The following is an 11056-nucleotide window of genomic DNA, read 5'->3' on the forward strand; positions in this document are numbered from 1 at the left end:
AAGGAGGGTGGAGATGTTTAATGCGAATTAGGGGTCATCCAAGCGCCACAAAAGGACCCCATGCCCTGCACATCCCTTTTTTCTTTTCATATGCAGACGAGGGTTGAAGCCAACTTTGACCCACTGCTTGGATGACATCACCATATGCAAATCCATCTGCTGCAGGCCTTCCCCCAGGAATGCTTGCACTAGTTGTTGCATTTGGTTTGTTGTTTGGGGGTGCTTCAGTATTAGGCAGCCTTCTGCCCTCCCATGTTCATCTGAAAATATGTGTTCTCCCTGCAGTTGTTGTCCCCAGATGAGAGTTCCCTTGTGCTGCCTCAGTTGAATCTCCTTTACTTGACAGAGATGTGCCTGAGCAGCGGCCCTCCCCAGCCCTATCCCAAATCATACTTATTTTGTATAGGAGATACCATGGTCATGAAGATTGTTCTCCCAGGGTGAGGTTCATTCATTGCATTCTGGGTATGCTGACCCCTGTGATTTCCCCAAATGTGGGAAACTCGACTGCATTATTTGTGGTAGTGGGGGACTGTGTTTGTGCTTTCCTCTGCTCAGCTCTGGTAAAAGTCAGATTTCTTTGTCTCAGATCTTCCTCTAGCCTTGTTCTTCTTTCGAGAGTTCCCTTGTGCTGCCTCAGTTGGATCTCCTTCACTTGACAGGGGGGTGCCCGAGCAGCGAACCTCCCCAGCTCTAGCCCAACTCCTACTTACCTGCCAGGTGAGATACTATGATCAGGAAGGTGCTTCTCCCAGGGCAAGGCTCACCCATTGCACTCTGGGTGTGCTGCTCCTGCGATTTCCCCAAATGTGGGAAACTTGACTGCATAATTTGTGTTTCCTCTGGTCGGCTCTCGTATAATTCAGATCTCTTTGTCTCAGGTCTTTCTCCAGCCTAGTTTGCTGTCTGTTTCCACTTCTCTTTTCTTGAGCCGCTCCCTTCTATGCCCTTGCGCACTATCCTGACCTCTCCCGTCTGCTTACTTTGTGCCTTCCAACGCACAATGCATACTACAGGTAGTGCTGCAGGGCCCACACCCTTTTACATGCTTTACAGAACAGCTCTGGAGCTGTTACAGTGCCCAGCTGCTGCAAGAAATCATCTTGAATGCTTCAGGGGCTGGGGCATAGCCAACATGAGCCCCACACCGAAGGAGGGTGGAGGTGTTTAATGCGAACTAGGGGTCATCCAAGCGCCGCAAAAGGCCGCCATGCCCTGCACGCCCCTTTTCTCTTTTCATATGCAGATGAGGGTTGAAGCCAACTTTGACCCACTGCTTGGATGACATCACCATATGCAAATCCATCTGCTGTAGGCCTTCCCCCAGGAATGCTTGTACTAGTTGTTGCATTTGGTTTGTTGTTTGGGGGTGCTTCAGTATTAGGCAGCCTTCTGCCCTCCCATGTTCATCTGAAAATATGTGTTCTCCCAGCAGTTGTTGTCCCCAGATGAGAGTTCCCTTGTGCTGCCTCAGTTGAATCTCCTTTACTTGACAGAGATGTGCCTGAGCAGCGGCCCTCCCCAGCTCTATCCCAAATCATACTTATTTTGCATAGGAGATACCATGGTCATGAAGATTGTTCTCCCAGGGTGAGGTTCATTCATTGCATTCTGGGTATGCTGACTCCTATGATTTCCCCAAATGTGGGAAACTCGACTGCATTATTTGTGGTAGTGGGGGACTGTGTTTGTGCTTTCCTCTGCTCAGCTCTGGTAAAAGTCAGATTTCTTTGTCTCAGATCTTCCTCTAGCCTTGTTCTTCTTTCGAGAGTTCCCTTGTGCTGCCTTAGTTGGATCTCCTTCACTTGACAGGGGGGTGCCCGAGCAGCGAACCTCCCCAGCTCTAGCCCAACTCCTACTTACCTGCCAGGTGAGATACTATGATCAGGAAGGTGCTTCTCCCAGGGCAAGGCTCACCCATTGCACTCTGGGTGTGCTGCTCCTGCGATTTCCCCAAATGTGGGAAACTTGACTGCATAATTTGTGTTTCCTCTGGTCGGCTCTCGTATAATTCAGATCTCTTTGTCTCAGGTCTTTCTCCAGCCTAGTTTGCTGTCTGTTTCCACTTCTCTTTTCTTGAGCCGCTCCCTTCTATGCCCTTGCGCACTATCCTGACCTCTCCCGTCTGCTTACTTTGTGCCTTCCAACGCACAATGCATACTACAGGTAGTGCTGCAGGGCCCACACCCTTTTACATGCTTTACAGAACAGCTCTGGAGCTGTTACAGTGCCCAGCTGCTGCAAGAAATCATCTTGAATGCTTCAGGGGCTGGGGCATAGCCAACATGAGCCCCACACCGAAGGAGGGTGGAGATGTTTAATGTGAATTAGGGGTCATCCAAGCGCCACAAAAGGACGCCATGCCCTGCACATCCCTTCTTTCTTTTCATATGCAGACGAGGGTTGAAGCCAACTTTGACCCACTGCTTGGATGACATCACCATATGCAAATCCATCTGCTGCAGGCCTTACCCCAGGAATGCTTGCACTAGTTGTTGCATTTGGTTTGTTGTTTGGGGGTGCTTCAGTATTAGGCAGCCTTCTGCCCTCCCATGTTCATCTGAAAATATGTGTTCTCCCTGCAGTTGTTGTCCCCAGATGAGAGTTCCCTTGTGCTGCCTCAGTTGAATCGCCTTTACTTGACAGAGATGTGCCTGAGCAGCGGCCCTCCCCAACCCTATCCCAAATCATACTTATTTTGCATAGGAGATACCATGGTCATGAAGATTGTTCTCCCAGGGTGAGGTTCATTCATTGCATTCTGGGTATGATGACCCCTGTGATTTCCCCAAATGTGGGAAACTTGACTGCATTATTTGTGGTAGTGGGGGACTGTGTTTGTGCTTTCCTCTGGTCAGCTCTGGTAAAAGTCAGATTTCTTTGTCTCAGATCTTCCTCTAGCCTTGTTCTTCTTTCGAGAGTTCCCTTGTGCTGCCTCAGTTGGATCTCCTTCACTTGACAGGGGGGTGCCCGAGCAGCGAACCTCCCCAGCTCTAGCCCAACTCCTACTTACCTGCAAGGTGAGATACTATGATCAGGAAGGTGCTTCTCCCAGGGCAAGGCTCACCCATTGCACTCTGGGTGTGCTGCTCCTGCGATTTCCCCAAATGTGGGAAACTTGACTGCATAATTTGTGTTTCCTCTGGTCGGCTCTCGTATAATTCAGATCTCTTTGTCTCAGGTCTTTCTCCAGCCTAGTTTGCTGTCTGTTTCCACTTCTCTTTTCTTGAGCCGCTCCCTTCTATGCCCTTGCGCACTATCCTGACCTCTCCCGTCTGCTTACTTTGTGCCTTCCAACGCACAATGCATACTACAGGTAGTGCTGCAGGGCCCACACCCTTTTACATGCTTTACAGAACAGCTCTGGAGCTGTTACAGTGCCCAGCTGCTGCAAGAAATCATCTTGAATGCTTCAGGGGCTGGGGCATAGCCAACATGAGCCCCACACCGAAGGAGGGTGGAGATGTTTAATGTGAATTAGGGGTCATCCAAGCGCCACAAAAGGACGCCATGCCCTGCACATCCCTTTTTTCTTTTCATATGCATACGAGGGTTGAAGCCAACTTTGACCCACTGCTTGGATGACATCACCATATGCAAATGCATCTGCTGCAGGCCTTACCCCAGGAATGCTTGCACTAGTTGTTGCATTTGGTTTGTTGTTTGGGGGTGCTTCAGTATTAGGCAGCCTTCTGCCCTCCCATGTTCATCTGAAAATATGTGTTCTCCCTGCAGTTGTTGTCCCCAGATGAGAGTTCCCTTGTGCTGCCTCAGTTGAATCGCCTTTACTTGACAGAGATGTGCCTGAGCAGCGGCCCTCCCCAGCCCTATCCCAAATCATACTTATTTTGCATAGGAGATACCATGGTCATGAAGATTGTTCTCCCAGGGTGAGGTTCATTCATTGCATTCTGGGTATGATGACCCCTGTGATTTCCCCAAATGTGGGAAACTTGACTGCATTATTTGTGGTAGTGGGGGACTGTGTTTGTGCTTTCCTCTGGTCAGCTCTGGTAAAAGTCAGATTTCTTTGTCTCAGATCTTCCTCTAGCCTTGTTCTTCTTTCGAGAGTTCCCTTGTGCTGCCTCAGTTGGATCTCCTTCACTTGACAGGGGGGTGCCCGAGCAGCGACCCTCCCCAGCTCTAGCCCAACTCCTACTTACCTGCCAGGTGAGATACTATGATCATGTAGGTGCTTCTCCCAGGGCAAGGCTCACCCATTGCACTCTGGGTGTGCTGCCCCTGTGATTTCCCCAAATGTGGGAAACTTGACTGCATAATTTGTGTTTCCCCTGGTCGGCTCTCGTATAATTCAGATCTCTTTGTCTCAGGTCTCTCTCCAGCCTAGTTTGCTGTCTGTTTCCACTTCTCTTTTCTTGAGCCGCTCCCTTCTATGCCCTTGCGCAATATCCTGACTTCTCCCGTCTGCTTACTTTGTGCCTTCCAACGCACAATGCGAACTACTGGTAGTGCTGCAGGGCCCACACCCTTTTACTTGCCTTACAGAGCAGCTCTGGAGCTGTTACAGTGCCCAGCTGCTGTAAGAAATCAGCTTGAATGCTTCAGGGGCTGGGGCATAGCCAACATGAGCCCCACACCGAAGGAGGGTGGAGGTGTTTAATGCGAACTAGGGGTCATCCAAGCGCCGCAAAAGGCCGCCATGCCCTGCACGCCCCTTTTCTCTTTTCATATGCAGATGAGGGTTGAAGCCAACTTTGACCCACTGCTTGGATGACATCACCATATGCAAATCCATCTGCTGTAGGCCTTCCCCCAGGAATGCTTGTACTAGTTGTTGCATTTGGTTTGTTGTTTGGGGGTGCTTCAGTATTAGGCAGCCTTCTGCCCTCCCATGTTCATCTGAAAATATGTGTTCTCCCAGCAGTTGTTGTCCCCAGATGAGAGTTCCCTTGTGCTGCCTCAGTTGAATCTCCTTTACTTGACAGAGATGTGCCTGAGCAGCGGCCCTCCCCAGCTCTATCCCAAATTATACTTATTTTGCATAGGAGATACCATGGTCATGAAGATTGTTCTCCCAGGGTGAGGTTCATTCATTGCATTCTGGGTATGCTGACTCCTATGATTTCCCCAAATGTGGGAAACTCGACTGCATTATTTGTGGTAGTGGGGGACTGTGTTTGTGCTTTCCTCTGCTCAGCTCTGGTAAAAGTCAGATTTCTTTGTCTCAGATCTTCCTCTAGCCTTGTTCTTCTTTCGAGAGTTCCCTTGTGCTGCCTCAGTTGGATCTCCTTCACTTGACAGGGGGGTGCCCGAGCAGCGAACCTCCCCAGCTCTAGCCCAACTCCTACTTACCTGCCAGGTGAGATACTATGATCAGGAAGGTGCTTCTCCCAGGGCAAGGCTCACCCATTGCACTCTGGGTGTGCTGCTCCTGCGATTTCCCCAAATGTGGGAAACTTGACTGCATAATTTGTGTTTCCTCTGGTCGGCTCTCGTATAATTCAGATCTCTTTGTCTCAGGTCTTTCTCCAGCCTAGTTTGCTGTCTGTTTCCACTTCTCTTTTCTTGAGCCGCTCCCTTTTATGCCCTTGCGCACTATCCTGACCTCTCCCATCTGCTTACTTTGTGCCTTCCAACGCACAATGCATACTACAGGTAGTGCTGCAGGGCCCACACCCTTTTACATGCTTTACAGAACAGTTCTGGAGCTGTTACAGTGCCCAGCTGCTGCAAGAAATCATCTTGAATGCTTCAGGGGCTGGGGCATAGCCAACATGAGCCCCACACCGAAGGAGGGTGGAGATGTTTAATGTGAATTAGGGGTCATCCAAGCGCCACAAAAGGACGCCATGCCCTGCACATCCCTTTTTTCTTTTCATATGCATACGAGGGTTGAAGCCAACTTTGACCCACTGCTTGGATGACATCACCATATGCAAATGCATCTGCTGCAGGCCTTACCCCAGGAATGCTTGCACTAGTTGTTGCATTTGGTTTGTTGTTTGGGGGTGCTTCAGTATTAGGCAGCCTTCTGCCCTCCCATGTTCATCTGAAAATATGTGTTCTCCCTGCAGTTGTTGTCCCCAGATGAGAGTTCCCTTGTGCTGCCTCAGTTGAATCGCCTTTACTTGACAGAGATGTGCCTGAGCAGCGGCCCTCCCCAGCCCTATCCCAAATCATACTTATTTTGCATAGGAGATACCATGGTCATGAAGATTGTTCTCCCAGGGTGAGGTTCATTCATTGCATTCTGGGTATGATGACCCCTGTGATTTCCCCAAATGTGGGAAACTTGACTGCATTATTTGTGGTAGTGGGGGACTGTGTTTGTGCTTTCCTCTGGTCAGCTCTGGTAAAAGTCAGATTTCTTTGTCTCAGATCTTCCTCTAGCCTTGTTCTTCTTTCGAGAGTTCCCTTGTGCTGCCTCAGTTGGATCTCCTTCACTTGACAGGGGGGTGCCCGAGCAGCGACCCTCCCCAGCTCTAGCCCAACTCCTACTTACCTGCCAGGTGAGATACTATGATCATGTAGGTGCTTCTACCAGGGCAAGGCTCACCCATTGCACTCTGGGTGTGCTGCCCCTGTGATTTCCCCAAATGTGGGAAACTTGACTGCATAATTTGTGTTTCCCCTGGTCGGCTCTCGTATAATTCAGATCTCTTTGTCTCAGGTCTCTCTCCAGCCTAGTTTGCTGTCTGTTTCCACTTCTCTTTTCTTGAGCCGCTCCCTTCTATGCCCTTGCGCAATATCCTGACTTCTCCCGTCTGCTTACTTTGTGCCTTCCAACGCACAATGCGAACTACTGGTAGTGCTGCAGGGCCCACACCCTTTTACTTGCCTTACAGAGCAGCTCTGGAGCTGTTACAGTGCCCAGCTGCTGTAAGAAATCAGCTTGAATGCTTCAGGGGCTGGGGCATAGCCAACATGAGCCCCACACCGAAGGAGGGTGGAGGTGTTTAATGCGAACTAGGGGTCATCCAAGCGCCGCAAAAGGCCGCCATGCCCTGCACGCCCCTTTTCTCTTTTCATATGCAGATGAGGGTTGAAGCCAACTTTGACCCACTGCTTGGATGACATCACCATATGCAAATCCATCTGCTGTAGGCCTTCCCCCAGGAATGCTTGTACTAGTTGTTGCATTTGGTTTGTTGTTTGGGCGTGCTTCAGTATTAGGCAGCCTTCTGCCCTCCCATGTTCATCTGAAAATATGTGTTCTCCCAGCAGTTGTTGTCCCCAGATGAGAGTTCCCTTGTGCTGCCTCAGTTGAATCTCCTTTACTTGACAGAGATGTGCCTGAGCAGCGGCCCTCCCCAGCTCTATCCCAAATTATACTTATTTTGCATAGGAGATACCATGGTCATGAAGATTGTTCTCCCAGGGTGAGGTTCATTCATTGCATTCTGGGTATGCTGACTCCTATGATTTCCCCAAATGTGGGAAACTCGACTGCATTATTTGTGGTAGTGGGGGACTGTGTTTGTGCTTTCCTCTGCTCAGCTCTGGTAAAAGTCAGATTTCTTTGTCTCAGATCTTCCTCTAGCCTTGTTCTTCTTTCGAGAGTTCCCTTGTGCTGCCTCAGTTGGATCTCCTTCACTTGACAGGGGGGTGCCCGAGCAGCGAACCTCCCCAGCTCTAGCCCAACTCCTACTTACCTGCCAGGTGAGATACTATGATCAGGAAGGTGCTTCTCCCAGGGCAAGGCTCACCCATTGCACTCTGGGTGTGCTGCTCCTGCGATTTCCCCAAATGTGGGAAACTTGACTGCATAATTTGTGTTTCCTCTGGTCGGCTCTCGTATAATTCAGATCTCTTTGTCTCAGGTCTTTCTCCAGCCTAGTTTGCTGTCTGTTTCCACTTCTCTTTTCTTGAGCCGCTCCCTTCTATGCCCTTGCGCACTATCCTGACCTCTCCCATCTGCTTACTTTGTGCCTTCCAATGCACAATGCATACTACAGGTAGTGCTGCAGGGCCCACACCCTTTTACATGCTTTACAGAACAGCTCTGGAGCTGTTACAGTGCCCAGCTGCTGCAAGAAATCATCTTGAATGCTTCAGGGGCTGGGGCATAGCCAACATGAGCCCCACACTGAAGGAGGGTGGAGATGTTTAATGTGAATTAGGGGTCATCCAAGCGCCACAAAAGGACGCCATGCCCTGCACATCCCTTCTTTCTTTTCATATGCAGACGAGGGTTGAAGCCAACTTTGACCCACTGCTTGGATGACATCACCATATGCAAATCCATCTGCTGCAGGCCTTACCCCAGGAATGCTTGCACTAGTTGTTGCATTTGGTTTGTTGTTTGGGGGTGCTTCAGTATTAGGCAGCCTTCTGCCCTCCCATGTTCATCTGAAAATATGTGTTCTCCCTGCAGTTGTTGTCCCCAGATGAGAGTTCCCTTGTGCTGCCTCAGTTGAATCGCCTTTACTTGACAGAGATGTGCCTGAGCAGCGGCCCTCCCCAGCCCTATCCCAAATCATACTTATTTTGCATAGGAGATACCATGGTCATGAAGATTGTTCTCCCAGGGTGAGGTTCATTCATTGCATTCTGGGTATGATGACCCCTGTGATTTCCCCAAATGTGGGAAACTTGACTGCATTATTTGTGGTAGTGGGGGACTGTGTTTGTGCTTTCCTCTGGTCAGCTCTGGTAAAAGTCAGATTTCTTTGTCTCAGATCTTCCTCTAGCCTTGTTCTTCTTTCGAGAGTTCCCTTGTGCTGCCTCAGTTGGATCTCCTTCACTTGACAGGGGGGTGCCCGAGCAGCGACCCTCCCCAGCTCTAGCCCAACTCCTACTTACCTGCCAGGTGAGATACTATGATCATGTAGGTGCTTCTCCCAGGGCAAGGCTCACCCATTGCACTCTGGGTGTGCTGCCCCTGTGATTTCCCCAAATGTGGGAAACTTGACTGTATAATTTGTGTTTCCCCTGGTCGGCTCTCGTATAATTCAGATCTCTTTGTCTCAGGTCTCTCTCCAGCCTAGTTTGCTGTCTGTTTCCACTTCTCTTTTCTTGAGCCGCTCCCTTCTATGCCCTTGCGCACTATCCTGACTTCTCCCGTCTGCTTACTTTGTGCCTTCCAACGCACAATGCGAACTACTGGTAGTGCTGCAGGGCCCACACCCTTTTACTTGCCTTACAGAGCAGCTCTGGAGCTGTTACAGTGCCCAGCTGCTGCAAGAAATCAGCTTGAATGCTTCAGGGGCTGGGGCATAGCCAACATGAGCCCCACACCGAAGGAGGGTGGAGGTGTTTAATGCGAACTAGGGGTCATCCAAGCGCCGCAAAAGGCCGCCATGCCCTGCACGCCCCTTTTCTCTTTTCATATGCAGACGAGGGTTGAAGCCAACTTTGACCCACTGCTTGGATGACATCACCATATGCAAATCCATCTGCTGCAGGCCTTCCCCCAGGAATGCTTGTACTAGTTGTTGCATTTGGTTTGTTGTTTGGGGGTGCTTCAGTATTAGGCAGCCTTCTGCCCTCCCATGTTCATCTGAAAATATGTGTTCTCCCTGCAGTTGTTGTCCCCAGATGAGAGTTCCCTTGTGCTGCCTCAGTTGAATCTCCTTTACTTGACAGAGATGTGCCTGAGCAGCGGCCCTCCCCAGCCCTATCCCAAATCATACTTATTTTGCATAGGAGATACCATGGTCATGAAGATTGTTCTCCCAGGGTGAGGTTCATTCATTGCATTCTGGGTATGCTGACCCCTGTGATTTCCCCAAATGTGGGAAACTCGACTGCATTATTTGTGGTAGTGGGGGACTGTGTTTGTGCTTTCCTCTGGTCAGCTCTGGTAAAAGCCAGATTTCTGTGTCTCAGATCTTCCTCTAGCCTTGTTCTTCTTTCGAGAGTTCCCTTGTGCTGCCTCAGCTGGATCTCCTTCACTTGACAGGGGGGTGCCCGAGCAGCGACCCTCCTCAGCTCTTGCCCAACTCCTACTTACCTGCCAGGTGAGATACTATGATCATGAAGGTGCTTCTCCCAGGGCAAGGCTCACCCATTGCACTCTGTGTGTGCTGCTCCAGCGATTTCCCCAAATGTGGGAAACTCGACTGCATAATTTGTGTTTCCCCTGGTCGGCTCTCGTATAATTCAGATCTCTTTGTCTCAGGTCTCTCTCCAGCCTAGTTTGCTGTCTGTTTCCACTTCTCTTTTCTTGAGCCGCTCCCTTCTATGCCCTTGCGCACTATCCTGACTTCTCCCGTCTGCTTACTTTGTGCCTTCCAACGCACAATGCGAACTACAGGTAGTGCTGCAGGGCCCACACCCTTTTAGTTGCCTTACAGAGCAGCTCTGGAGCTGTTACAGTGCCCAGCTGCTGCAAGAAATCAGCTTGAATGTTCTTCGTTGATTGATGGAAGAAACATCTTACAAAAACTCTCCAGATTATTGACTTTTTAAAGTTTTTCTAGGAAACGTTCTAGATGAATGCTTATTAGCGTTTGTCAGAATGTACGTTTGCAAAGTACATTTGCACAGAGACACCTCTGTGGCGCAATCAGTTAGCGTGTTCGGTTATTATCCAAAAGGTTGGTGGTTCAATCCCACCCAGGGACGTAATTTACCTTGTTATCAGATTTTGGTGATCTTTAAGTAGACAAGTCAAAATTTCAAACCCCCTCTTGTGGTGTCGGGTACCTGGCCTTCTCTGATGTAATCAGAGTTAGATTTGATTAAGTGATTTTATAAAAAAAACAGCTAGGAAGCACAATTTAGCAGTGGGTTGCAGAGAAAAAGAAATATGCTGGCAAAAAAATCCAATTGAGTGATTAAACAGCTCTTCATTTTCTGGCTTTATTTTTATGCTAACAAATTTGTACTCTGAAAAGTGTCCACAAAGCCAAGTATCTGATTAACACCTTTGTAGGGATGGTTTTTCACCTATTACTAAATTAAACTTGCTTCATTGGAAAGGCAGCAAGATGCATCGTCATTTCAATATCTACTGAAATAATACAGGTTGACACCAGGAAACATTAACGCCACTGCATCCTTGCTGCTTTCTCATGTGGAAGTCTGTTTAATGTGAAAACAAGGTGATATCTAATTAGCACACAGGTAAGGAATTAAGAAAATCTTTATTTAA

At 49.2% G+C, this 11056-nt stretch overlaps 18 non-coding genes across 18 annotated transcripts; all 18 read left to right on the forward strand.

Moving 5' to 3' along the window:
* Window positions 1–389: 389 nt before the first annotated feature.
* Window positions 390–553, forward strand: LOC135023445 (U1 spliceosomal RNA). The gene has a single exon (XR_010220395.1). It is a non-coding gene; the product is annotated as a U1 spliceosomal RNA (small nuclear RNA).
* Window positions 554–705: 152 nt separating this feature from the next.
* Window positions 706–868, forward strand: LOC135023459 (U1 spliceosomal RNA). Its single transcript, XR_010220408.1, has one exon. It is a non-coding gene; the product is annotated as a U1 spliceosomal RNA (small nuclear RNA).
* Window positions 869–1539: 671 nt separating this feature from the next.
* Window positions 1540–1703, forward strand: LOC135023447 (U1 spliceosomal RNA). The gene has a single exon (XR_010220397.1). It is a non-coding gene; the product is annotated as a U1 spliceosomal RNA (small nuclear RNA).
* A 152-nt stretch (window positions 1704–1855) lies between these two features.
* Window positions 1856–2018, forward strand: LOC135023460 (U1 spliceosomal RNA). Its single transcript, XR_010220409.1, has one exon. It is a non-coding gene; the product is annotated as a U1 spliceosomal RNA (small nuclear RNA).
* Window positions 2019–2689: 671 nt separating this feature from the next.
* LOC135023454 (U1 spliceosomal RNA) lies at window positions 2690–2853 on the forward strand. Its single transcript, XR_010220403.1, has one exon. It is a non-coding gene; the product is annotated as a U1 spliceosomal RNA (small nuclear RNA).
* A 152-nt stretch (window positions 2854–3005) lies between these two features.
* On the forward strand, window positions 3006–3168 carry LOC135023473 (U1 spliceosomal RNA). The gene has a single exon (XR_010220421.1). It is a non-coding gene; the product is annotated as a U1 spliceosomal RNA (small nuclear RNA).
* A 671-nt stretch (window positions 3169–3839) lies between these two features.
* On the forward strand, window positions 3840–4003 carry LOC135023455 (U1 spliceosomal RNA). The gene has a single exon (XR_010220404.1). It is a non-coding gene; the product is annotated as a U1 spliceosomal RNA (small nuclear RNA).
* A 152-nt stretch (window positions 4004–4155) lies between these two features.
* LOC135023476 (U1 spliceosomal RNA) lies at window positions 4156–4318 on the forward strand. Its single transcript, XR_010220424.1, has one exon. It is a non-coding gene; the product is annotated as a U1 spliceosomal RNA (small nuclear RNA).
* Window positions 4319–4989: 671 nt separating this feature from the next.
* On the forward strand, window positions 4990–5153 carry LOC135023448 (U1 spliceosomal RNA). Its single transcript, XR_010220398.1, has one exon. It is a non-coding gene; the product is annotated as a U1 spliceosomal RNA (small nuclear RNA).
* Window positions 5154–5305: 152 nt separating this feature from the next.
* On the forward strand, window positions 5306–5468 carry LOC135023461 (U1 spliceosomal RNA). The gene has a single exon (XR_010220410.1). It is a non-coding gene; the product is annotated as a U1 spliceosomal RNA (small nuclear RNA).
* Window positions 5469–6139: 671 nt separating this feature from the next.
* On the forward strand, window positions 6140–6303 carry LOC135023456 (U1 spliceosomal RNA). Its single transcript, XR_010220405.1, has one exon. It is a non-coding gene; the product is annotated as a U1 spliceosomal RNA (small nuclear RNA).
* A 152-nt stretch (window positions 6304–6455) lies between these two features.
* LOC135023435 (U1 spliceosomal RNA) lies at window positions 6456–6618 on the forward strand. Its single transcript, XR_010220385.1, has one exon. It is a non-coding gene; the product is annotated as a U1 spliceosomal RNA (small nuclear RNA).
* Window positions 6619–7289: 671 nt separating this feature from the next.
* On the forward strand, window positions 7290–7453 carry LOC135023450 (U1 spliceosomal RNA). Its single transcript, XR_010220399.1, has one exon. It is a non-coding gene; the product is annotated as a U1 spliceosomal RNA (small nuclear RNA).
* Window positions 7454–7605: 152 nt separating this feature from the next.
* Window positions 7606–7768, forward strand: LOC135023462 (U1 spliceosomal RNA). The gene has a single exon (XR_010220411.1). It is a non-coding gene; the product is annotated as a U1 spliceosomal RNA (small nuclear RNA).
* Window positions 7769–8439: 671 nt separating this feature from the next.
* On the forward strand, window positions 8440–8603 carry LOC135023457 (U1 spliceosomal RNA). Its single transcript, XR_010220406.1, has one exon. It is a non-coding gene; the product is annotated as a U1 spliceosomal RNA (small nuclear RNA).
* A 152-nt stretch (window positions 8604–8755) lies between these two features.
* On the forward strand, window positions 8756–8918 carry LOC135023475 (U1 spliceosomal RNA). The gene has a single exon (XR_010220423.1). It is a non-coding gene; the product is annotated as a U1 spliceosomal RNA (small nuclear RNA).
* Window positions 8919–9589: 671 nt separating this feature from the next.
* LOC135023438 (U1 spliceosomal RNA) lies at window positions 9590–9753 on the forward strand. Its single transcript, XR_010220388.1, has one exon. It is a non-coding gene; the product is annotated as a U1 spliceosomal RNA (small nuclear RNA).
* Window positions 9754–9905: 152 nt separating this feature from the next.
* LOC135023472 (U1 spliceosomal RNA) lies at window positions 9906–10068 on the forward strand. The gene has a single exon (XR_010220420.1). It is a non-coding gene; the product is annotated as a U1 spliceosomal RNA (small nuclear RNA).
* The last annotated feature ends 988 nt before the right edge of the window (window positions 10069–11056 follow it).

This window comes from Pseudophryne corroboree, unplaced genomic scaffold, assembly GCF_028390025.1.
Source record: "Pseudophryne corroboree isolate aPseCor3 unplaced genomic scaffold, aPseCor3.hap2 scaffold_397, whole genome shotgun sequence".
NCBI lineage: Eukaryota > Metazoa > Chordata > Amphibia > Anura > Myobatrachidae > Pseudophryne > Pseudophryne corroboree.